The 23,335-nt window shown below is 37.4% G+C and overlaps 1 protein-coding gene across 1 annotated transcript in view; it reads right to left on the bottom strand.

The window, feature by feature from the left end:
• The window catches only part of MARCHF1 (membrane associated ring-CH-type finger 1), a 224,797-nt gene that overhangs the window by 143,431 nt on the left and 58,031 nt on the right, over positions 1-23,335 (bottom strand). Inside the window, exon 2 of the mRNA XM_054295491.1 lies at positions 3,004-3,082. The gene's annotated coding sequence lies outside the window, so the exon portion shown is untranslated. The remainder of the gene's footprint in view (positions 1-3,003; positions 3,083-23,335) is intronic.

The raw sequence follows: 23,335 nt of genomic DNA, 5'->3' as shown, positions 1-23,335 counted from the left end.
AAAGATTCTTATTTACTTACTTGTGGCTTTTCAGTACTTAAAGCGAGCTTATAAAAGAGATGAAGAGTAACTTTTTACACAAGTGGAAAATGATAAGACAAGTGGAAAGAGTTTTAAACTAAAAGAGGGGAGATTTAGATTGGATGTTGGGAAGAAATTATTCAGAGCTAGGAGGGCACTGGAACAGGCTGCACAGAGAAGCTGTGGCAGCCACATCCCTGAGGTGTTCAAGCCCAGGTTCGATGGGGCTCTGAGAAACCTGGTCCAGTGGAAGCCGTCCCTGGCAGGGAAGCTGGAATGAGAAGATCTTTATGATCTCTTTCAACCCAAACCATTTTATGTTGCTGTTTGATGCTATATGATTTGTTAGTCAGCTAATATTAATAGAAATAATGCATGGAAACTCCTTTTGAAAGAAAAATACAACAACTACAAAACTGATCATAATTAATTGCTGTCACAACCTACAAATCTCAGTGAGTTATGCTGTTGCTTGTCTGTGTATCATGACAGCCAATCCTACAATACTAATTAATTGATTCAGAATATTGGCAGGTTCATTAAATGTATAACATTTAGAACATTATGGATTAGAAAAGCTTCTAATCCATATAAAAATCAGCAGTATGGAATTATTTCTAGCAAAAAGACAAATAAGTTAGAACTATGTAATGGTTAAAAATGCTAGATTTCTCTGTCTTGTAGCAACCTGTACTCATAAAATAATTATAATAATAACAACAACAACATCCCTTTCCTCCCTATGTTGTTTTTTTCTGTTTACACCAATACCACGGCTGAGTATGTGAATTACAAAATCAGTTGCAGTCTACAGTAAGAAATAATATTGGATATTGCCAGCTCTTTAACCAGACTTCAGAATTGTCTACATACAGTAATAGACTATGCTTCAAATATTTTAGATCAGGAAAAAATACATTTTTCTGCTATTTTGTCCTCAAATGCAGTCACACTATTAAAATCAGCATGTTTGCAGGATTCCAAACAATGCATTTTTTGTCTGGGAAGCTGTAAATGTACTTCATTGCTCAGTGTGCAATTAAACACTCAGCATTTGCATCCTGTCAGGGACTTTTCTCCATGTTCTCACCTATGATTTTTCCAAGTCACTTCCAAGCACTTTTGTCCCAACTGTTGTCTCATCTTCACTGAACATAAATATCTCTAATGGACACACACTCACCCACATGCATACATTTACATGTGCACACAAAATACTAAGATTTCTCAGGGAGATATGAAGAAAATAACAAGGGTAATTAATTGAAAGAGAAGACAAAACTGAAATAATTTAGCCTATTCAACCTCAATCTTATCATTTGTGTTCTTTTAAGGCTACTGTTATGATATGGGAAATCCACTTGACTACTGCTAAGTAATTAAACCTCTCAAATAATACTGAAAATCTGACTAATTCAGTTACTAAGACAGCATTATCAGAGGAGCACTTTTTCTTTTCTCTTCCTTGACTAATTGTAAAGTCTCCTTCAATTATCCTGAAATAGCCCATCTGGATTACTTGACAAAACCTAAAGAAATGTTCCAATGTTGGAGTAATTTTAATGCACTTAGGATAACACAGGACAATTGCTGAAGTTGCATCAGTACTTTGTAAATATTTATAAAATAAAGACAATAACATTCCATTTCTACTTCACAACTGCAGAATTAAGATTTTAATTTCTAACAGATTTGCTTGTATTGGTACTTACTTTATGGTTGTCTCTAGTTATGTCAGAGCAGTAAAGAAATACTGAGACAAGAAGCACATTTTGAAGAAAGTCAAATAAATATCAGCAGGTTTTCTGAAACTTCGTAAGGAGCTTGAAATGTGGAGGGCTATTGTTTGCAAGTTTTTGTTTGGTTGAAGATTTTATGTCAACTAAATTATCTTTGCTGCCCTTGTAGAGGCGTTGTTGCTACTTTAAAATAGAGTGCTAGGTAACAAAAGAATTCTGAAATTATTATTTTTAAAGGATTAAACACCTACTATCAGTTTTGAAACATTTTTCAGTAATGCTTTCCCTGTTATAATTTTCAAGAACTTGCTATCTAGGTGGTGCATAGTTCAACTATGATAATTACATACAAAAGGGGAAAAAAAAATCAACATATTGCTGAAATTGCAGCTTGCAAACTCTCAATCTTCTTCAGGGTATACTTTTTTGGCATATTTACATATTTTCAAATTATACTTTTTGACAGGGACTAAGAACTTCTGTATTCTAAGCTCTGGCACCACCCACATGAATCTGCCAAAACCAAGCCTGATGGTTTTGGTTCCTTGTGTAAAATGGATCTTCTAATATTTTTCTTGCCATTTTGCTAAGAGAGCAAGTTCATATCTCCCAATTTAAATATTTTGATGTAGACAATTAGACTTGGGATGAAAGCCACAGTTTAAATTTGTAGGTGGAGTTTCTTGTGAGATATATACAAAATTAAATGAGTTCATTTTAGCTTGAAGAAAATTCTTTGCCACAAGTGACACAATTGTAAAGGGCACTATCATATAATTGAATAACTCTGAATCCCGAAGATGTCTCAGTCACAGCAGGCACCTGCACATGAAATCTTTGCAAAGAGCTTTCAGTGGTATTTTCACACTCTCATACAAGTTTGAATAATTTTTACCCTTTGCTTTTAAAATAGTTCCTGAAAAATAAGTAATTGCAGTTTAGAATGCATCACAGTGGATGCAAAATCTGTAATGAAACAGCAGGAAAATCTTGCTCATTGGATTCTAAACCTTAACAGGTTCTACAGAAAATGTGAGATTTAGTTATTTACTTAGAGGAAAAAAATGTTTGTTTGGGCTTTACTAAAATACAGAAAGTGAATAATAGCACATGTTACCACATAATGCACTTGGAAAGGTTTTCTTCACAATTAAGCTGCAAGTCAAAATGCCAAAATAAAGTTGTCTTTTCCCACCACAGTATGATACAACTTAGCATTTAACATCAGAAAAGAAGAACTTACAGGTAAAGCAATCTTTTAGAAAATTTCTGCTGTGACAGAGCTTCACATGACCTTTCACATTACTTCCTGGGTTCATTTCCTAAAAGAAACAGAAACAAGACACACATGAAACCAGTTGCAATGTTAAGATAGCATCTATTTCATTGCCTTAAAACAGGTTATGAAGCAAGGTTTGGAAAACTTTGTAGGCTGGTGTCTTCCAAAAGGCATAACCTAAAGTAAAAATTTGGACTTGAAAGGTAATCTTAAATAATTTTCATCAAATCCTGTAACAGACACTGATGTCAATTATCTTTCTGTAGACTTTCAGACTTATTTGAGATTACTCCTTGACCTTCCTGAGTACAGGAAAACCACAAATGATCTTTCCTCTATTCATCACACTGGTACAAAAAGCCTTCTCGTAGCCAGCTAACCCATATGGCATTGGCAGGATAACATTCAAAAATAAACAAGGCTTAATAAAACAAACCCCAAAAAAGCCAAAATGTGTGATTAGTTCTCCAGCAATGTTTTTATACATATTTGTTCGCAAAACAAAGAGTAAAATACATAAAACACTTAACTGAAATAGTTGTAAGAATAGCAAATAGAAGCTCTGTCCTGCAAGGGACTCAAGCCAGGAAAAAAACGGAGGTGCAGAGACACCTCTGGTGGGCATTGGCAGCAGGAAGCTCCCTGCTGGGGGGAGGTGAATCCCACAAGCTGCTGCTTGGGGAGGTTTGCAGCCTGATGGAAACTCAGGTCAGGACATTGCAGAAGGCTGCTGCAGACTATGACCCTCTGCTGCTCTTCCATACAAGCACCGAAGGTGACACCAGAGGCAATGAAGAAAGCACTGAGCATTGATTATGCTGCTAATTGTATGGGGGGTTGGGGTCAAGTCCATGGAGACTCCAGGCAGTTTTCCCCTCAATCCTTCCAGAAAGACAGAAGGGTGAAAAAGGAAGTAACAGATCCCATAAGAATTTGTTGCGCGGTCAGTGTGGGCTACAGGGTTTTAGATTTTAAACAATCACAGGATATTCTACAAGGACAGAGGATGGCTTAGCAGAGATGCTGTCCACATAAGTGGAGAAAAACATTTTGACAACAGGCTGGCTAACCCAGTAATGAGAATTCAAACTAGAAACAACCAAGAGAAAAAGTAAAGAACCAGGCTGGCAAGCAAAGAGTACAGGGTAACACCAACAGGAAAAAATTTGTAAGCAAAAAACCAGGGCTGTAGGGGTCCCACCCCAACTGTGTATATGCAGATAGGGAAATGCCTTCCAGGCAGAATTATGGTAAAGGTATTCTATCTTTTTTGGGGAAAAAAGCATACTTTTTTGCCTCTTCAAATAACCTGTTTGCTAATGCACACAGCAGAGCAAACAGGACAAACTAAGAGGTCTGCATGTAGTTGGACAATTTCAACTTTACTGGGATCACAGACATGGGTAGACAGCTCACATAAACTTGAAAAGTAAGCATTTCAGCTGGTGCTGTGCAGCATAAGGAAGGCTATGGGCAATGGTCTCCCCATCACAAGATATAATGAAAAGATATCTCCTGATGGAGACTGTCACAAAAGTTATCAAGAAGGCCAATACACTGAATGCCCTGTTCATCTCACTCTTCACTGATAAAACCATCCCTCAGCTATCTCAGGTCCCTGAAAACCATAGGAAAGCCCAAAGCAAGGCAGATTTCCTCTCAGTGGAGGAGAGACAGGTTAGGAAGCATTTAAACCAACTGGACACACACAGATCCATAGGCCATAATGAGATGGACCACACATATTGAGGGTTGGCTGATGTCCTTGTGAGAGCACTCAAACACTGAAAGATCAAAAAGGAAAACAGAGATCAAGGTGAGGGGAGGAAACTCTGAGGACTGGAAGAGAATAAATATCACCTCTGCTTTCAAGAATTCAGTCTCAGCCTCACCTCAACTCCTAGCAAAGGAATGGAAAAAATAAACCTAAAAGCTATTGCCATACAAAGGAGGAATAAGAATGTATCTGGTCATGGTAAGCATGAATACATGGAGGGGAAATTGTACCTGACCAACCTGATAGCCTTTCACAATGAGCAGGCTAACCCAGTGGACAAGGACAGAACACTGAACATTGCTTATCTTGGCTTTAATAATGTTTCTGTCACAGCCTTGCATTGTCTTCCTCCTGAAAAACTGATTAAACACAAAACAGATGAATGGAGAGTAAGGCAAACAGAAAAGTGACTGAACTGCTGGCCAAAAAAGGTTGTGGATCAGCAGCACCACATTCACTAGAGGTTAGTCATCAAAGGCACATACCGAGTGTCAATACAAAAGCCAATACTGCTCAGCAACTCATCAATAACTCACAAGTTGAGACAGAATGCATGGATACTACAAAACTAAAAGTGGCTGATACGTGCCAGGTTGTCCTGGCATTCAGAAAAACTGTGACAGGCTGAGAAATGGGCCAACAGTGACCTCATGAAGTTCAATACAGGGAAAAGGTGAAGTGCTGCACTTGGCAGGAATAATCCCAGGCATGTTGGCAGAAAAGGACCTGAGGGACAACAAGCTGGCCATGAGCCAGCAGTGTGCCCTTGCAGCAAAGAAGCTCCACAGCAACCCTCGCCGCACAAGGAGGAGCATCACCAGCACACTGAGGGAGTGTGCTGAGGGAGGACATCCCTCCTCTCTGCTCAGCACTGCTCAGCCATCCTGAATGCTGCAGTGGGCTGCCCAGAACTGGGCCCAAGAGAGACAAAGAGTTACTGCAGCAAGGCCAGCTAAAGTTTATGGAGGTAAGTAAAGGATTGCAGCACTTTTTGCGTGAGGAGAGGCTGTGAGAGGTGGGGGCCTTGAGAAGAGAAGGCTCAATGGTATCTGTCCTATGCCTATAGACACCTGATCAGAATAAGGAGGGCAGAACTTTTCTCAGTGGTATCAAGTGAAAGGACAAGAGGCAAGAGGCACAAATTAAACACAAGATATGCCATTTAAACACAATGATTTTTTTTTTCTATGGGGGTGGTCAACCAACGGCACAGGATGCCCAAGATGCATCTCCATCCTTGCAGATATTCAAAAGCCAACTGGGCATAGTCCTGGGCAGTGTGTGCTAGGTGTCCCCATGACCCTGCTCTGACCAAAGGGCTAGACAGTCTCCAGATGTCTCTTCCAACCACAACAATTCTAGGATTCTGGAAAGCCATTTATTTAACTGGTCTCTGCTTAAAATAAATTGAAAAGAGGTTAAATTAATCACCCATGAAATCTCTTCTCCACAATGCATGGGGGAAAAAATGTACAATTAGCTAGTGTAAATACACTAGCTGTAGTACAATACTAGTACAATACAGCTAGTGTAAAAGGCTTAAAAAGGTTATAGCTGAAAGCTACAAATATATAGGAACCCTGACACTAATGAATATCAACATGTCTTTTGGACTCCTGGGTATCAATGGCAGGATTTTAAAACCATAGATTAAAAGCAACAGGAGAAATTCAGATACTCTGATCCAATTAATTGTCTCTCTGTCTGCAGATATTCAAAGTCCAGCTGGATGTGTGCCTGTGTAAGCTGCTCTAGCTGACTCTGCCTTGGCACAAGGGTTGGACCAGATCATCTCCAGAGGTTGCTTTCAACCCAAAAAATTCTGTGAGTCTGTCATTGTTAAAGATAAAAAATTTTCCCCAATAATTTCTGCTGCTAACACTTCTAGTTTCCCATGAGAAAGCAGAACATAAATAAACATAGAACTTCAGATAGGTATTCACATCCGATATTTAAAATTTACTAATAACAAATGCATCAAATCTATTTCCTTTCCTAATGGAAAGATATACTGAAAAGCAAACAAACCTTGCTCTGACCAGTCAAAATAGTTGGCTAACATGCACTCTAAAAATGTGGACCACCTGCATGGTCTTCAGTGGAATAAAATTTCATGGCATTTTATACTAAATGCAAACATCAACACCTATGTAAGCAATAACAGGTTGACGACAGCATCTCCCAAAGAATTGTTCCACTCATGTGGAGACATCAACCTGTGGAATAAGTTTTGTAAGTCATGAAGAACAGAAGCACAATTAGACTAGAAAATCCAAAGAAATATCTAATAATCAACGTATTACTTAGAGGAAAAAAAAAACCTTTAGCAATTGAAATCACACATCTTCAAGGGATAAGATAAAGCTTTTATTTTTCCATAAGCTTTTTCTTTAGGCAAGTTTGAATTTGAGTTCTTGAAAAGATATGATTACAAATTATATTTTAAATTTTCTAATGACCTGTCTCCTTAGAGAAAAAAATAAACCGCATGTGCCTATTTTATTTGTCGCCAGGCAAAACAAAGAATACAAGTTAAACAGAGATACAGTGTTTTTCTGCACACAGGTAGTCATACAAAGGCATGCTATATGTAGATAGTCATATGGACATCTTTTGTGTTCATGTTGCTATGGAAACAAAATTGTGTGTAACCAAACATGTTTACAAAGATATTCTAGCTCTTAAACAGAGTATGAGTCTTATCTTTTTTTATTTCTGAAATCAAGGATAAAAGCTGGTTTTTAAGGTTATAGAAGAGCTGCCAGTAGCCAACAGCATGTGAAGCTAACAAAATTATAACATCTTAAATACAAAGATTTTTCATTTCATAGTGTTTGTGTACTTAAATGTAACTTCAGAGACTAGCCCCAAACAGCAGTAGATTATGGCATAAAGTAAGGACAACACAGATTTTGCATTATACAGATGAGGCAGATAAACCTGGCATTTTCTTTGATTTCTTGGAAAAAAAATTTATAGGAAACTTTCACTGTGGAACTACTTCTATCAAACAGCACACCCATTAAAAAAGAGCAAATCAAAGAACTATGTTATATAGATTTAAGTTCCTGTTTTCCTATTTTTTCACAGAGCATTAAACAATCTCTATTCAATACCTGTATCTGTTTTATTTATCTTGGTCCATCTGCTCTGCAAATGTTCTTGCAAAGCAGTTTCCCATGGCAACACCAAATATCACACAGTCTCAGTCTTCTGTCAAAGCCCTTCTAACTGATCCACTCCTGAATTTCAAACAGCATATTTTTCTGCAGTATTTAAGTAAACAATAAATGGAGTATTTCTTCAAGCAAAAAAAAAATCCACATGAATGAAATAAAGACCCATGAATAAGCTCCTCTCTTCAGGCATTTATTTTTTATTTTATTGTTTTAATAATTTAATTTTTCAAGAGCATTACATTTAAATGATCTAAAGCAAGGTGGGAGAGAGAGGTTACTTTAAAACCCTGTCAATATGATGGTAGTCTTTATATAATTAAAATTTCAAAATCATTATGTTGCATGTAGCAAAACAAATCCTCCAAAAGTTTTAAGAACAAGGAAATAATATGTTGAAATGTAAGTTTTGGAATGAAAAGACCACAATGGCTGCTTACTGTGGGACAACTTCTGATAGATATCATCACCTAGAAAATATTACTAGCCAGCCCCTCTAATTTTTACATCCTCATATTTATAATGACCAAAGAAATGTAAATAAGAGGAAAATTTATCCACATATTTTCATTCAAGATAAACCAATAACACAGATTTCATGAAAGTAACTCCTATTTTATCTGAGAGTCTATCTTGAGAACCCATTCTACCCGAATTAAGACATGCAAGAAACATACATTTTTAAGTTAAGTTCTTCTGAAAAACTCTCTTGAAGTAAGCATCAAAGAATCCCAAACTCTTCAGTAAATATCACCCAAGTCCTAAGCACACTCATTCTGGATGAAATTGCAACAGAGGCATTGTTCAAGCTGCACATTAAGAAGAAATGTTCAGACTTAGGAAAACTGGCCTACTGAATTTCTAAGACTCATATCTTTTATTTTAGATTTGTCTGACCAAAACCAAGATCAGCTAGGAACATATCCTGTGGAGATCTGAAAAATAATCAGACCTTCTGGGCCATTCCTACACAACACAACTCTTTAGTTGATAGCCTAGAGCTACTTCAAGAACTACTACAATTGAGCAATCTCAGATCCACAGCAAAGAACAGGATTAAATTCCCACAATAATTTTCCATCAGCATCCCCTCCTGTCCTGGTTATGGCTGGGATAAAGTTAACAGTGTCCTTAGTAGTTGGCACAGTGCTGTGCTCTGGATTCAATGCAGGGATAATGTTCCTATCACGCTCTTGGTTTTGGTTGCTGTCCAGCAGTGCTTACCCCAAATCCGGCACTTGTCACTGCCTCAGGCTCTGCCTGTGAGGAGGTGGCACATGAAGCCATGGGAGCACAGCTGGGACAGCTGACCCCAGAAGGCCAAAGGGAAATTCCACATCCCACAATGTCACACCCAGCACATAAACGGGGGGAAGGTGGCTGGAAGGGGCTGATCACTACTCTCAGAAGGGCTGGGCATCCATGAGCCAGGGGTGAGAAGCTGTAGTGTGTATTACTTGTTTCTCTTGGGTATTCATCACAGAATCAGTCCTCCCCCTCCTTTTCATTTCTAATAGTATAATTAGGATTATTTATATTTTATTTTGTTTTAATTATTAAACTCACAAACCCTTAATCCATAAACCCTACTTTTTTTTCCTGATTCTCCTCCCCACTGGAGGGTAGAGGCAGGGAGTGGGTGAGTGGCTGCCTGACACTCAGTTGCCAGCTGGGATGAAATCACCCTACATTTCCCTATAATTTCCTTGGGTTATTCTTGGGTTTTCCAGGCACACTCATCTGCTCACCTTGGAATTTGGCCCAAACACGTTTTGCAGACTAGTCTAGATTTCTGGTCTCTATGGTGAAATTCTGTACAATGATTCTGCTATTTTTAGTTAGAAAGGCTTCTTTACATGTTTTAGACATAAATAACACTATGGACAAAGGAAGCAAAATATGGCACTTCTACAGAGCACAGGGCAGATCTACAAAAGGAGCAGAACTCAGCCAGTCTGTTGTGCATGCACCAAGTCAGTCCACTTTATGAATATATGCAAATATTGCTGGAGGGATAAACCAAAACACAAATACATGAGCCCTCTGCCTGCAAATAAGAACAGATAAATATGCCTCTACAAAACCACCTGTATGCTCAGCTGCTACCTTTCCTGTGGTTTACCCATCAGCCAAAGTACATGGTCAAAAATTATCTGTGTACAGACATGAACAATAGATGCATTTTATCATTCTACTCTAAAAACTTTTATTCTGCATTTTTAATAGGCCATTGAAATAAGCCTGTGGATTAATGAGTGACATGTTTATGATTCTAATGCATTTTATTTTCCAAGCAAAGACAGGTAGTAGAACTGATTCCATCAGTCACTAGGGTCATCCTAAAAACTGCTAATTCAATCCCTAATTGTATAAGCCTAACCATTAATGTGTTTTATTATTCTTCACTGTATTCAAAGTGTTTCTCTTGAATACGTAGGTTGGTTTTCTTGGTTTGTAAGAAAATCAAAGTTAAAAGTATTTCAGCCAAAATTACAGTGAAAGCTATAAAAAGAACATTAAGTTTTCATCAAACCACACATACTTTGTGTTTACCTGTCCATAAGAGGATTCAATTTTGACTCATTTTAAAATACCATGGTAAAAAGATCAGTGATGACATGACCTGCAATAGTAAATTGCACCACATGCTACAGCCTGTAATACATGTGAGATGAACTGGCTACAAACAGAGCATATTTTGAAAAATATTTTTCAAATATGCTACTTCAAAAGTTATGATTTAATCTAAAAATAAAATAGAAATTCTTAGAGGGCTAACATCCTGCTTTTTCTGAAAATCTGAAAAGCTATAATAAAGACTTTAAGTTATTACAATCTATTCTGCAAATGGCTAAGCAGCCAGGACCGTGTTCATTTATGCTTTGTCCTTTTAAGTTTTCAGGGTGCTGTGTAGCCATAGTAACTATGCTTTTTCTCTGCAAAATCCATTAACTGGTTTCAATCTGGGATTCAATACTACCATAATCAAAGCCAAAGATGAAAAAAAAAATTGTGATTAAGAAAAAGATTCTTAGTGACAAGCATTTCTTTTAAAAGCAATTTCTGCATATCTATGCTTTATACACAACAGCAAAAGAAACCAAAAGATTAAAAGGACATCAAAAGATAAATTCAAAATTAATTTTAAAACTAGGTTACCACCAGGAATTACAAACTACTTCCTCAAACTAGATAGTTCAGAGGACTAGGATAAGCTCTATCCTGCATTCTATTGGTATGTTGCTTTTAGTCACAACAGCATTAAACAACTTCAAATGCCAGCTCAGTCCTGACACTGGTTACACATAAACTAAACTAATGACATTGTCACCTTTTGCTTGAATCGTAATTAAAAGAAGGTACACTTGGTAACCAGGAGGCGGCACATTTTTTGCAAGCGATTGGTATATACTCCACAGCTGGATTTTGAAAGTGTAGGAATCTATTCCACTAGCCATCAATTTAAAAATAAATTCCTTGAGTCTTTGTACTGAATACCATGTTCCTTAACTGAAAATTTTCATTGCCTCCTCAGCTATTTTACTGTTAGTTCATCCTCTGCTGATTGTTCAAATTCCATCTGCTTCTGCATTATATTAGAATCAAATATGATTCAAAGCTAGGATATCTGCATGGCAAGAGTGTGCATATTTGGGCTGGGGAACAGGAGAACATCCCCTAAAAAGAGAAAATTATCCATAATGGCATTTTATTTCTGCATTCTAGCTTCATATCCTGCCACAGCCCTTCTCGTAACAAGCAACAAGAAAGAATGGCAAGGCTGTGGCTGTATAGGGTAAAGAAAGACTGCAGTACTACTTTTAAGAGACCACAAAAATTGCAAAATGAACTCATACTTGCATTCAATAGAACTTAAAAAAATAAACTTCATCAGTTACCTGAATCTAAACCTTCTCCTTTTTCCCTAAAATACACAACTTGTAAATCCCTGACTTCACTGAAGTTAACAGCAAAACTGCCATAACCTTCACTACAGCAAAGATTTCACCCCATGTATATTTAATGACAAGGATGACACAAGACAGGATTAAAGGTCATGCTTTCCCTGTCACTACAGCAGAGGACAGAGTCACATCATCATGGCTCCTACACTCAGCTTGTCCAAGGATTCTGTGATCATCAGCCTGGCCCTGGTCTACATCAGAATGACAGCACTTTCTGGAAGTCACAGTGTAAACAACACTAACAGTTTCCAGGAGTTCAGCTCTCTAAGAAAGATGCATAAAATGCTTCTTTCCAAGTACTCTTGGTTCTGCCTTTCAAAGAAGAACTGCCAGAGGCTCACCTTTACCTCAAAACACTATGAGCATACTGAGGAAGGCAGGGATGTCCTTAACAGAACATTTTGACAATAGACTCTCTGTCATTAGCAGTGACTGCAGAATTTCATCCAATCAGCTACAGAACAAAGCACTTCTGTATATATTGACAGAATACTCCATGAACTGAAATATTAGGAGAAGACAGGTCCTTTGCTTTTTCCACCCAGTCTTTCGGATGCAAAAACTCATAACAGGAAGCAGCAGCGATGGTAAATATCACAGAAATCAAATCCAGCACTGAACAGTATTTGGAAAAATAGAATTACAAAAAAATCCCACCAAAACAAAACAAAAAACCAACCAAACAAAAACCTGCAAAAACAACAAATCAAAAAAGCTGGAGACTTCATAAAGTGGTGTAGGCGCTCCCAGCAGACTTGCAAGTGTTGCAGAATCCAATGAGAGCTTTTGCAAGTAACACAGCTTAGAATGCCTTGAAAAACACCAAAAATTTTCTGTTTCCACAGGCTTTAAATCAAAATACTGCACAGCATTGTCTATGTACATGCCTGTTTAGGTAACTTTAACATTCACCCACAATTACTCCATAAAATTTTTTGTCAAAATTCAAAAGCCATTTTCCCTTCTTTTTCTCATTAAGCTAAGTGAGACACCAAAATTTTAGGGTGCTTATTTTCATAGCCTTGGTTTTTCCTGGATTTAATTAAGGTGTTAATGCCTTTCAAGACCTAAAAATAAGCCACAAGTTTTAAGTTATGAGGAAATACAAGTTAAACTTATCTTTAAAACCTGAAGTACCTATTAAAATAAACTTGGAAGAGAACTGGTCATTGGAAGTTTTATTTTGTTTGGCATTAGAAAACAAAGGAACTTCACACCATAAAAATATCTATTTGTCATCTTCATCTGAGGAAGCTCTCTAAGGATGTTTTCTATGTCCAAGGATATCACTTCTTTCACACAAACCTCCCTGCTTACTCTCCATTCCAGTATCTGCAGTTGCCATAGTTACCATTTTGCACGACCACACAGTGAGTGGTGACCTCACTTTCAATAAATCCCCAAAGGCTCAAAGTTAGCAAAATATTTCAAGGTTTGTGCAGAAATTTTGCCATGAATTTTCACTAAAACACTGGCAGGTGCCAAGGCACTTTCAAACAATGTCTCTTTTCGAAGACTGTATATTGTATTTGCAAACTTTCAACCACAATGAGAATACAGGAAGTGAATGAAGGTATAGGAAGCAGAATCACAGCAAAAGTCATTAAATATATTCTGAGAATTTCAACATGCAATTTTCATTATGATTCAAAAAGTTTTAAATAAGGAAGGTGATCCAAATAGAATCAGGTTTCCTCTTTTCAAATTCCAAAAACGACAAAGAAAAATCCTTAAAAATTCCTAAACCACAAGTTAGTAAACAGGACCCAAGTTACAGCATTAATGGATTCACCTTCCATAGATGCTTTCATCATAGCTACCATGAAAACAAAAAACACAATCAGAAATCTTTCTCTTGAGCTTGACAGATGGCAAAACCAAACCATGTCATGACCGTGACAGATAAGTCACTTAACTACAGTCTCCTAATAAACAAAAGCAGATATATGGGATTTCTGCATGAGGTTCCACAGCTTAGCCCTTAAGGAAGAGGAATATAAAGAACGCTGCTTAGAGGAATTCTGTGCTGTGTTTGAAATCATTAACATGATACAGACTACTATTGACTGATATATAAAATTCAGGTACACATTACATCTCTCCAAGAAGCAGAACTTCTAGAAATTAATCTATATTTAGTAAATGCAGTGCTGGACTTTAGCACTGCATTTACTAAATATAGATTAATTTCTTAATATTTACTAAATATAGATTAATTTCTTTCTTCTAGCATTTCTTTGAAAGCTGCTAGAAGCTTCCAAAGAAAAACTCTTCTCTCTACTTTTCCTGCAGATGAAAAGCACACACATGATTATGGAAACTGTCCTACCTTCCAAATAAGTGATTATCACAATAAATATAAAGATTGAGTAACTTCCAATACTTTCTTTTAATAAATTAGAATAAACTACATTCTATTCAGTTTTTTCTATTCTGTTAGATCAGATGGCTTACATGCCACTCAACTTTTGTGTTTCCTACACCTCAAATCAAAAGAGAACATGATGAGATGAAAAGAACCTATCTGGATTACATGAATATGATGCTAACAGGGAAAGGGACCTAATGGAATTATGAAAACATCATACCCATCCACTTATTAGCATACATAAACTTTTAAATCAGAATTTTTTTGTCACAGAGCATCTCTAGCTCAACAGTTAACACTAAGGATCAAATGTGAGAGAAGGTTATTTTCATATTCATCCTGTGATCTTTCATATGCAAAGCAGCATCACCCTGTTCCTTATCTCTCAAAACTCCACCCTTCTATGAAAACACTTGAAGATTCTGCATTGGCTTTAACCTTAGAATAACAATGACTAAAAGCCATCTGTGACAGCCCAGCACCTTGCCATAGATGCATTTATTTCCCTGCTTGGTATATTTGGCATCTTTCTCACTTATAATGTCACTAGATTTTTTTAAAGTTACTCTTCTGCTGACACTAACCCTGCTGATCTCAGGTTTCCCCATACAGACAGAGCAACCAGAAGGGTTCTTGTCTTTCTGCTCTGTCCTGACATGAAAACAAGAGGACACTGGTAGTGGATTAGCTACAGCCGGATGAAGCAGATGTTAATGCTTCCCATGGACCTCAGAAATCAGGAAAACAGATTTCTGTACTTATTGACTGGCTTTTTAGATTAATTATTGGTGTCTAGCACAGACTACTGCTTTTCCATGTGTATTTAAAAATTCTTGCCCACACCAACAGCTAGTATTAATCAAGTTTTCCATCTAAAATCAAGAGTGATCATCAATGAAAACTGTCCACAGTGTTGAGCTCAGAGCACTGTGGATCAGAAGCACCAAGTCCAACTGTAGGCCAGTCATCAAAGACACACCCCAGGAGTCAACAGGAGAGCCAATACTGTTCAATATCTCCATCAATAACTTGCAAGGTGAGACAGAGTGCCCCTTCAGCAAGTTCACAGACAGTGCATAACCAGACATAGTAGATACATCAGAGGGTTGTGCTGCTATGAAGAGGAATCTTGACAGGCTGAGAAAAGAGCAAAATACCTGAAATGCAACCAAAAGGAAGCACAAAGTCCTGTTCCTGTGGAGGAACACCAGGCACCAGTATGGGCTGGGGGCCAAATTGCAGGAAGGCAGCTTTGCTAAGTGGGACCTGACAGTCCTGGTAGACTAGCTGACCGTGAGCCAGCAGTGTGCCCTCACATCAGAGATGGCCCAGAGCACTTGACCTCCAGGAGGTCAAAACTGGTGCTTCCTTCCCTCTGTTCAGTACTAGTGAGAAACATCTGGAGGGCTCACTCCAACCTCAAGCTCCCCAGTACAAGAGAGCACAGTGAAGGAAGTTCAGTGAAGGGCAACAAAGATGATTAAGGGACAAAATCATCTTTTTCTATGAGAAGCTGAGAGAGATAAAGGCACTCAGCATGGTGAAGAGAAGCCTCAGGGATGGGACACAAAAGAAAAAGAGAGACTGGAGTTTGCCAGTGGTGACCAGTCACAGGACAGAGGGAACAGGACACAAACTGAAATGCAGGAAATGGCAGTTAAACATCAGGAAAGCCTTTCTTATTGTCACATTGGGCAAACACTGGAAAATGTCACCAAGGTGGATTGTGGAATCTTCATTCTTCTACAAGATCAAAATATTACTTGATGCAGCCCTGCAGTCCCTTCCAAACTCAACTATTCTGTGACTCTCTTAGGAATGAACATGTCTAGTTTTAAAATAGGGAACCCAGGTGAGGTTTCTCACCCACACTGAGAGTTAAGTGTGTCTACACAGTGTTTTGTTATGATCCACACTATGTTCTTGCATAGAGTCAACTTCATGATGAACTGAACTACTACATTCTCATTATGTCTGTCCATTGCTTTGAAAGTAATTATTCTCATATTGATCAGCAATGTTAGTGCTCAATTATTTGTGAAAAAAAATCTTAAATAAACTAGGAAAAAGTATTTACAACAATGAGTGTTCTGTGATTTTTTTTCAATTGCCTTACACTATAATTTTTTCATAATGTGAACACTTGGATTTCATTGTGTAGATTTTTCAAAGTACCATCTGGTTTTCAAGTCCTCATAGACTTTGCCATTAATAAATCTAAATCCCTGCCATCCTCATTCACTATACAAAACAGGCATTGCATATCACTCAAAATATGAACAAAAATTCTCAAAGTTTGAAATTCTCTATGAAGCGAGCTGTATCTCTCATTTTGCATTTCCTACTAATCAGACAACTGTTTTACAATTTAAATGTTATGTCAACTCATCCATAACCTTCTTTTATGTTCTATTTCAACACTTTGTGAATAGAATATTAATCTATCATTTAAATTTGTATTTAATTGAAGAAAACTCAGTTCTCTCAGTTCATGAATTTGAGAATTTATAGTACCTAGCTGTCAAGTGATATCCAGCAAGCTGTCATGAGGAAGAAGTACTACACATACCTTCCTGTCCCCAGATGCTGGCTCCTATTACAGACCTTCATTCCTAACACAGCAAGAGGGAGTCATTCTACTTCTCCCTGAAACAATTTTTCCCACCTACATATCCAGCTGGAATTTTTTTCCTCAATTAAAATCATCAGTACCTATTTTTCTTTATGCTGAGTACATTTAAACCTAGGTGTCTTCCAAGCTTAGTTAACAGGAGGCTGCTAAGATGAACCTTTTCCTAAAATCAAGGAAGGAAGTAACAGCAGAGGAAAAAAAATAGAAAGATTTTTGAGGTAATACTGAGTTGCAACTGTTTATGAATCCACATCTGCAGAAACCAAAGGAAAGTCCAACACAGGGTGAAGGATACATAACCAGTGACAGGGTGTATAAACTTCACTAGGTCACAGAGAATCTGGTGCTTGCTTCCTCATGACAATAAAATACACTGGGGGTGACTTAGAACTAAGAGAGGTGTCACGACACAGCTTTTTGCTTCTGTACTACGATTTCTTTAAAGAGGAAATAAGATTTGCTATCCCTGATGGTGCCACCCTGAAGCAGCATTTAGGTGACTGCCTCTCCTAGTGTGCTGCTTTGCTAAATTAACAAAGTCTTACTTAACAAGCTAGAGGAAGTACAACCACAGCTCCTGCATATCTAAGATGCAATATAATGAAAATGCTGTCCTGAACTTGGAGCAAAACATTTAAGTTCATGCCTCAGGCAATCCAATTTCTGGAACAGGAGAATCATTCAAGGCACTGTCTGACCAGTACCAGCCTCACTCACTTAACATTTTCTGTCCACAGTTCTGGATACTATATTCACAAAATCTCCACTGCATTACTTCTTTTCTCTGGGAGAGTGCAGTAGTATATCTTGAGATTAATTAAAACAAACCACAATACTATAATTGGTCCAGAAAAATTGTGCAACGTACTTTTCCAGACAACACGTATACCCTAAATTCCTAAAGTGAATGGCTACTGTTAAGAAAAATCTTAATTAAAAAACTGCCACAGGACTACAAGCATTTTTAGCTGAAAATTTTCACCTTTCTCAGGAAAAAAACAAAACCAAACAAACCAACCAAACCCAGCTCCGTTTTACTTATGCACAAGCAAGGTGCATCATCTCAAACTTTTTTCCTAGTAAATTCTCAAGGAATACCAGCATTTCAATCACTGCTACATTGAGGTATTCTACCCTTCATAAACTCAAGATGCTATTTAGCTACAGAAAACATGAAAATGCCATCATCAGTTTGTTCCTAATTTTTTTCCAGTAGCTGACTTTTGAAGATCAAGAGAGCGTCACTAGAATTGAAAAAGGGTGTTAAGATCTTAGGGGGGGGATAAAAAAAGAGAAGAAAGGTAAGATCTGTAACTTCAACAATGGCTGGCATTTGCTTCTGCTTCTTCTGTGAGTTGCTGCATACTGCAATGGTCACTCAAATTTACCACAATCCAAAATCCATTCAGTGGATTTATCTGCACTACTACTTTAGTCATCAATTGAAGTCATCAATTACAGTAAATTCTGATAAATTGATGCAGCGCCTTTTTCTTGCAAATAAGTTTGGATGAAAAATGAAATCTTGGAGTAAGGAATTCGGCTCTAAAGGGTAACCAGAATGAAGTTTGCACACAGTCATTTTCCCCATCCCTGCACTGCAAATTTCTGGGTACTGGTCTCAGATCAAGCCTGAAACTCCAGCAAGAGTCTGGTTTGTAACAAACTCCAGGCAGCTCTTTTTCAATCTTCCAGAATCTTTCTAACCATCTTTAAAAACTGAACTCGCAGAAGCCAGACTGCTTCTCCAAAGCCCATCTTACTGCCTTTTTTAGCCTTTCTAGCAGCTGAGTGAGTCTCTGACTCTCTGCTCCACCCAGCCTAACAAAGCCATTCTCCAGGCAAAAATGGGGAGCTGCTTCCTGGCATGGAACAGTCACCCTTTCATCACCAAGATTTCTTCCAAAAAACGTTTCTCAGCATCTGAAGGATGGCAGCCCTCTTCTACCACGCTGTAGCTACGTTCCTTTCAGGAGAAGCAGATACAGAGCAGGTAATGAACTGCAAACCAACTGCACAGAGCAACCATCACACAGCTATGCAGATTCTTAAGTGATTAGGTAGGTAACATCTCTACAGATGTGCAAATTTGGAATGATTTGAGGTAAAGTTCATATGAGAAACATATTTATGTAGATTCCTTTTTGCCATCAAAACAGCATTTGTTCTCTGCTGCTTACATATGTTTTTCCAATACACTCTGCCTCATTGAAGCACTACATGCTGGTTAAAATACACTTAAGGATCCCATTTTTTTGTCATTAATTACTTCAGACATCAAGTTCTGCAACTCAAAGCTCATCATCTCAAAACTCAATCACTGTACTGCACTTAAGTAAATATCCCCAAGATACATCATCAAGCACATTTTCCACATCATCTGTAGAGGCTGAAAATGGTCCTTCTATTGCAGTTCACTTAAAATGGAACCAAATTGAGAAAGAAAACTATCATCATCTTCCAGGTCCCTGCTGAGATGTAAAACCTCAGAGAAAAAACAAATTAGATACTTCAGAAAAGGAAAACAAAACCAACAACCAAACCCAGCAAACAAAAGGAAAAAAAAAAAAAACCCCAAAAAAACCCACCAAAAAACCCACCCTACCCACTAACATAGCTAGCACTAAAGCAAAGCTACCCAGAGTGCCAATCAGAAAGGCTTCTGCAGTCTGTGTACAAAAACATGCTTCTGCCCTCCAAGACAGAGTCCAATCAACAAGAGCAAGCAGGGAGTCATGTACTTATGGATGTAGTTTTCATGATCCTGCAGCTGCAGCTTGCATAACATCATATATTGGTAGATCTTGTCAAATTAAGAAAAATCTCTAATTCTCAGAGCTGCCATCAGGTGTCTTTTAGTTAACCCTAAACACTTTTGCTCACAGTAACCAACTCTGAAGTCTCTCTCCAACTATTAGGAGGAAAATCCTTATTTTACCCAAATTCTTTTCATATAATCCAGAAAAAGAATGACAGCATGTAACTATTAAACTGCTTTGGATATGGCAAAGAGTTTAATATAACCACAACCGATGTTCTGGTGGGCCCTTCCCAAAACTGCCAATAGCTCCTCACAAAAATCACTACTAAATTGGGAAAGCGAAACCAAAAGATGTAAACTAGGGAAAAAAGGTAATAAATACCTTCACATTTGAAAGCCCCAGGTAGACTTCTGACATAAATTCCTACTGCTCTGCTTTCTACTGATTTATTAGTAATTTATATATACATATATATAATAGAAAACCACTCACAGTCAAGATTCATAGGTGGATTATGGCTATTTACAATAAGGTAAATGATGTCTATAAGGATGCACATTTGTCTCTTCTGCTCTGTACCTGCCAGAATAGTACTGAGTGCCAGGTTTCAGGCCACAGCTTTAGGCAACCAGTGAGGGGTCTAGCTTAAAGAGAGCTACAAGGCTGTAAAAGAGGCTGGAATACAAGAACAGAACTACTCCACTCCCTAAGTGAAGTAGAACTGCCTCCCCCATGGGATATATTTACTTGTGCAAAATCAAAGTTTTCTAGTTGTAAAAGCCTCTAGCTCCTGACCTACCTAGGCTCATCAGAACTCTCTCAAGGGCACTTAATGAACTTTCTTTCCACATAACCATAGTGCAAAACCAAAAGCCAAGTATTTTCTATCAAGGACAAGAAAAAAATCCATGCACAAGCCTCTTCCTTAAGGAAAGAAAAACCAATAATTAAACTCCAGACAGATGCTATCCACCAGGCAGTCTGACATCCCCAACTACTACAGTGAGGTGCTCACAGAATACAACACACCATCCAATTGCCAACACAGCTGGAATAGCAAGCACAGGGCTCGAAATCTTGGGAGTCACAAATGGATGGTGAATGAACAATTAACCTATTGAAAAAACAAATGGAAGAAACAATAAATCTGGTAATGTTGAATCTAACTACTGTTTCTAGGTATTTTCACTACAAATCACTTAATGCACAATAGGAACACTAATGACAAATTCATAACACATCTGTCAGTAAGAAACAAGACAAATCCAAGGACATGAATTGATATAGACAATACTTATTTTCCTCTTTTAATCTAGACAACAGACTGACTGACCTGCTACAACAAAACCAAAACCTCTGATATTTGACCTGTTGTACCTTGAGAAATCCCTCCCCCAGCAAAAAATTAAATTTGATGCACACTAGTCCAGCAGGTAGCTTGGATTTTATGGCACAGTCCAAGAGTTTATGTCCTTCTACTGCTTCTATTTGTTCCCAAGGACCTCCCTTTGTGATGAATAGACTTCTTCACAGCAGTATTTTATTCTATTCATTTCTTTATTTCTATTCATTCAGATCCATGTTTTAATTATCACAGGAGCAAGAGCTCCAGTATTGCAATTCTTGCTCCTTTGTGAGTAAAAAAATAAAGACAGTATCTATAATTGTTTTTTTCACTGCCTGGTTGATTAGATTCATAAACATACTGTATGGGGAGCCAAATTCTCCCAGGACTAGTCTAATTAACAAGCCATCAGCCATGCTGATTACAGGCACTCTCAGAGAACTTTAAAATCAATAGTTCTCAAAGTAACTGCAAATCTCATGTGCTGTTTCAGGGAACAGTTATGCTTTTTGGTTTTAATAGAGTATTGCAATGTTCACAGAAGAGTAAAATACTTACAGAGAGATTTTTTTTTTAATTGCTTTCTAAAAGCATGGTGGCCTATTACTTTACTCACATATTTACCACTGCACTTATCAACTAAAGAAAAAAAAATTATGCTATTAAATATTCTCAGTTTGGGGATGTAGGTCGTGACTTTACATTTCAGAATAAAAGAAAGTGAAGCTATGTGATTATGTGATTCTATGATTTTGTAGCAATCATGTCAAATTGGTTGGAGAGCAACCTGCTGAGGGAGCTTGTTGCTCAGGTTATTAAAATGCTGAGGGTTGTTTAAAACAAAGGTTTATGGTAAAGGGCTAATCCAGAAAAAAAAAAAATCTGCTTTCTTGCAAGAAATAGTTCATGATTCAAAGTTCCTTTAGCCCTACCATTCAGACTGGTGCAAAGCACCTAGGCTGGAGGAGACCTCAGCAGTTTTTCAAGACATGAAAAAAATTCCCAGAAGAGACATACAATTACGAAAAAATTCAAGTTTTGTCAATGAAAAATTCTGCTCTTCCACGAATGCTGCTGCACCAGCATCCAAAACCATTGCATGCATGTGATCAGCCCAATGATTCAGGGACAGATTATTACTACTGGCAGTCCACAATCTCCAATTTTTTTTTTTAACTGTAGTATATTCACAAAAAGAAAATCCTCCTTAAATAGGATACAGCTTCCAAAAGCTTTCTATTTCACAACCACAACTTGAAATGCAAGCAGGGTGAATGCAGCACCAAATAACCAACACATCCAATGTGAACCCCCAAAAGACTCCATCAGTAACGATGGTATTTCACCACTGGACCCATACAGTATGTATCTTTTGCTTCTCAGAGTTTCACTAATTAATAAATGAAGCAAGAACTTAGCTCTTTAGTCATCAGAAAACTATAAAAGTTTCAGGAAGTAGCCCAAAAACACAACCCTATCTTAAAGAAGAAAGGGAAATGATTATAGAAAAAAATTATTATTTTCTTCTATACAAAGAAACATGGTGTGTTATTCAGGACATAACAATTATTAGAAATAATAGTCTGAGGTTAGAACAAAGAATAAATGGGATGCCAAAGAAAGCTTTTGTATGTTGATATTTATTAGGCTATAAAAAAACCTGCTAAAAAGTATGTAGCTGAAACAGCCAGGAATTTACAGTGTAACAAAGCAGATAAATATACAAGGTACTTTTATGCCATACTCATGAAAGTGCAAATTACAGCCTAAGAAGTTGATTTTATACCTTTGATATCTATTATTCATTCCATCTTTTTTGCTGAAGTAAATATTTGAAAAGAAAATAACCAAAATATTTCCTTGTTCCAACAAACAATAAATCAGTATTTAACTCCTCAGTATTGAAAAAGTTATGAATAACACCCCTGCCCTGGGAAAATGCAGGAACACTTATCATACTCTAATGCATTCTACTCAGGCAGAATTTTAGCATTTGAAACAGTCCAATAACAGAATGTGATATCCTTTTGAAAATAAAACTATGTAATTATTATAAAAGTAACTATGAAGATTTTAAATACAAAAAATACAAGTTCCAGCTTTAGTTTTAGCTCTAGAAATTTTTCTTCTGACTGTACAAGTTTCAGGTGCATCAAACAGATATTCCATAATAGCAGCAGTACATAACTATACCAGCAGCAAATCATAACTATAATAGGAGGAATCAGTCATTCATCATTCTATGACAAGTTTAACCTGTACAAGTTTCAC

The sequence above is a fragment of the Melozone crissalis genome, unplaced genomic scaffold (genome assembly GCF_028551555.1).
Source record: "Melozone crissalis strain CALT ecotype California unplaced genomic scaffold, PUWL_Pcris_2 ptg000006l_1, whole genome shotgun sequence".
Lineage (NCBI taxonomy): Eukaryota > Metazoa > Chordata > Aves > Passeriformes > Passerellidae > Melozone > Melozone crissalis.
This window is presented reverse-complemented; position numbering and strand designations above follow the sequence as displayed.